The following is a 4538-nucleotide window of genomic DNA, read 5'->3' on the forward strand; positions in this document are numbered from 1 at the left end:
TAAGTTCAAAAGAAATGAAATCCCTTTGTAACAGACGAGTTTTCGTATGAAACTCTGATACTTCGAAGGAGATTGTCTGTTTTATACACGAAGTGCATCCAGTTTTTGCCGTAAGCCTCTCTACTTTCTTGCACATGCTATCTGGGTGAAATGATGATACCATGCCAACTTGGAACCTTTTCAGAGTTCATTTCCAATGCTTTTCAATTTCATGGTCTTATAGCTCAAAATAATCAGTAAATGCATGAAAAATAACAAATGAAGTCAGAAAGGGTTGTAATTTGATGATGTGGCTTTGAATGATGCATTTTGAACACGGAAAAACAAGGGGGTTCAAATAAGTTCAAAACAAATGAAATCCCTTTGTAACAGACGAGTTTCCGTATGAAACCCTGATACTTCGAAGGAGATTGTCTGTTTTGTACACGAAATGCATCCAGTTTTTGCCGTAAGCCTCTCTACTTTCTGGCACATGCTATGTGGCTGAAATGACCTGTTCAGAGTTCATTTCAAATGCTTTTCAATTTCATGGTCTTATAGCTCAAAATAATCAGTAAATGCATGAACACTACAAGACGAACCCCCCTTTAGCAACGCATCGATGTGTTGTCGTAGGCTCATATAAGCGTTGCTAACGTATTTACCAACGAATTATTATGCGTTGCCGTTGGTGGCGTTGCAAGGGTCTACAACAACATATATACATGCGTTGGTAAACGACTTGAACATGTGTTTCAAGATAGCAACGTATAAAGTTAGAGGCCACAACACTTCATATGCGTTGGTAACAACCCTGCACAAAATGATTTCAAATGGACATACACGGCGATTACAATGCCTAGAATTAGTCCTTCATAGCATGAGAAATTAATGGTATTTCGTATAGTCATATAGAGAACCACAATATAATAAACGGAAATGCTCATTTATTAAATTGATTGTTGCATTACAAAGAACACGAGCCGATTACAAGATGTGGAGCTATCTAGTAGTAGCCAGTTCTCGACCTTGCAATCAACATCTTAGTTATTCTATCTAAAACATACTATTTGAAGAATTGATCCGGCAAAAAACATGTAAAACATTATGTGGAACTATCTAGTAATAGCTTCATTCTAGACCTTGCAATCAGCATCTGAGCCATGCATATCAGTTTATCTTGGCAATCTACAAACAGCAAAAAAATGAGATAAGTAACTTACATTACAAAAAATCAAATTGCTAGAACAGTAAAATTTGGAGGAGCAACATACAAAGGTGAAGGCCATGCATAATTAATCCCGCTACATCTATTTAGCAGCATGTTCTAAACAATCATCTTTTTTCCACCTTGTATATTGAATGGATGGATGACGTGATACAATATGCATTGTGTAATTATTGCAAAAAGAACAACTAACATATACCAAGTAGCTTGATCATTAGACACATTTATAGCCTATTAAAATATAAAACTATGTTATTTGCTGAGTTGAAACAAAAGAAACCATTAGGGAGAAAAATAATTGGCATTAATTTTTTTAATTAAAGATGCACTGACTCTTATCCATCTTTAGATAGGCTGTATACTCGGAAACAATAGACAAGAAAGGATGATGGATGTATAAATTGTACATTTGGCAGTAGTAATAAGAAGATATACAAAAAAGAAATATTAGGGTCAAAATATTTTGTGAAACTGTATGGGAAATGTGTGTGCACATTATGTTAGTTCGTCACTACATATCATAAGTTTAAGTTGCAGTATATTATCATATGAGAAAGTAAAAAAAGGAAGAATTTCAACAGCTAGAGCAAAATATATTACATGTTCATAGGCTAAAAATCTGAAAATCTTATACTTTTATAAGAGTGCAGCTAGCTAGCTATCATTAAGTTGTCCACAGATGAAAAAGTTATGGTACCCCCATAAGTGTTCTCTTGTACAAATAAGGCTAAAAAGAGTATGCAATATTGAGCTATTAATAATCCAATTTCCTTTGAACCATGGTAGAATCGTAATATAGAGCTAACAAGAGTTACCTCATAGCAAAACTAGCTTGGTACGTACTAGTAGTATTCTAGGTTCAGTGCCAATGACATTGACCTGGAAGTCTGGAACAAGTCAATTTTTTGTAACCTGCATATTCAGAATATGGATTGGTAACTTAGAAGACCAGTAACCAATATTTGAAATGTACGTATATACTAAGATAAAAAATGCTCTAGACAAATTGTCCCCTCTATAAGCCAATACTCTTTGTGGATTGGAGAACTAAACGTTAAGTTCTGAAGTTACAATCATTTAGTAGATCGGTTGCTAGTCATCAGAACATCATTACTAAAACAAAGGTCTCCAACCTAAATGCTTTCCTGATTATGAACTTTCTTAATCTGGAATACAGAGAATTTGATGCACGTTGGTATTACAAATAAATTTGATAAACAAAAAGCTTTCCTCAGGGGAGATGGCTCAGTATTTAATGTTATGATTACGGTTGTAATTGGCAAGCTACTATTTCAACAGTAATTGGTGTCGTTTCAATGAAAAAATTACTCCAAAGTTGAAAATTCTGTAGTCAGTTTGTAGTATATTTCTAAATGAGATGGGAGATGTAAGAAAGGGAACATCCGGGTGGTTTGTCATCTTGATTCTTCTAGTACTTGTATAGGTATATAATAATTGTTCCTCCTTGGTTAAACAACTATATTAGTACACAATTAATACCTGAACTACACCTAGTAGTATTTCTAACTTCTGCATCATCAGCATAGTGTAGGGAATATGGCTAAGTTCTGCTAAAAAAATATACATAAATCAACAGAAATATAAGAAACACAAATATGTAGAGAGACACATACACGACGAGGAGCAGCGCCCCTTGGCTGTCCCTGAACCGGGTAGTGCGGTCGCGGGGCATCCTGGGGCCGACGAGCAATGGCAGTTGGCACTTGGCAGCACAGAGCAGGCGTTGTTCCACTCCAATGCTCTACTGCTGCTCGCACTACCCCACGAACTTGGGCGCTACTGTGTCCTGCAAGAACGAACCCCTAAACATACTCCGACAAGCTCTTCACCACCCTGCAACCTGCATGCACCACAACCCAAATTGACAGACTATATGTGTTTGTTAAATCTCATACCTCCGTCGTTGTACCCGGCTGCCTTCACGTACTCACCGGCAGCAGAATCTGAGGAACTTACCCATAGGCCTCATGGCCTAAGAAGATCCTTGGAAACACATGTGGGATGGGGAAGACTTCCAACGAAATCAAAAGTAATTAAGGAACCGAGTTATTAGCAGGCAGTACATGTTTGTACTCCTGAATCCTCCGATGTGTGTGTACCTTCCATGCCTGAAGATGATCTCGGTGTGGCAGGGGTAGGTGCAGCGGACGTTCATGTGGATCTTGTCGGCTGTTCATCAAGGATCCACCAATCCCGCCCCTGCACTATTGACACAAGATCAAATTCCAATCCGACGAGGGGCAACCAGATGGATTGGTATGGAGAGACGGATGATTGACACCAAATAGATCTGAAAAGGGGTGGCACAAGAAAATATGGAAGGAGAGATGCAGAGCTAGGTGGAGATTTGGAGCCTCAGAGGGGATTGAGGGATTGTTTTAGGGTTTCTCACGGTAGAAAATTTGGGAAGATTTTGTTACCGGCGGGAGAAGACCGGAGATCAAGGGAGACTCTTTCCTCAAGACGTGGGAGAGGTCAAATAAAAAAACGTGGGAGAGGTGGGATACGTGGGGCTATTTGCAACACATCTTATTTTCGTTGCAAGCTATTCGTTGTTAAAGGGGGATTGTTGTTGTAGTGGAAAGATAACAAATGAAGTCAGAAAGGGGTGTAAATTGATGAGGTGGCTTTGAATGGTGCATTTTGAACACAGAAAAACAAGGGGGTTCAAATAAGTTCAAAAGAAATGAAATCCCTTTGTAACAGACGAGTTTCCGTATGAAACCCTCATACTTCGAAGGAGATTGTCTGTTTTGTACACGAAATGCATCCAGTTTTTGTCGTAAGCCTCTCTACTTTCTTGCACATGCTATCTGGGTAAAATGATGATACCATGCCAACTTGGAACCTTTTCAGAGTTCATTTCAAATGCTTTTCAATTTCATGGTCTTATAGCTCAAAATAATCAGTAAATGCATGAAAAATAACAAATGAAGTCAGAAAGGGTTGTAAATTGATGATGTGGCTTTGAATGGTGCATTTTGAACACAAAAAAAACAAGGGGGTTCAAATAAGTTCAAAAAAATGAAATCCCTTTGTAACAGATGAGTTTCCGTACGAAACCCTCATACTTCGAAGGTGATTTTCTGTTTTGTACACAAAGTGCATCCAGTTTTTGCCGTAAGCCTCTCTACTTTCTTGCACATGCTATGTGGGTGAAATGATGATACCATACCAACTTGGAACCTTTTCAGAGTTCATTTCAAATGCTTTTCAATTTCATGGTCTTATAGCTCAAAATAATCAGTAAATGCATGAAAAATAACAAATGAAGTCAGAAAGGGTTGTAAATTGATGATGTGGCTTTGAA

The sequence above is a fragment of the Triticum dicoccoides genome, chromosome 2B (genome assembly GCF_002162155.2).
Source record: "Triticum dicoccoides isolate Atlit2015 ecotype Zavitan chromosome 2B, WEW_v2.0, whole genome shotgun sequence".
In the NCBI taxonomy this organism is placed as follows: domain Eukaryota; kingdom Viridiplantae; phylum Streptophyta; class Magnoliopsida; order Poales; family Poaceae; genus Triticum; species Triticum dicoccoides.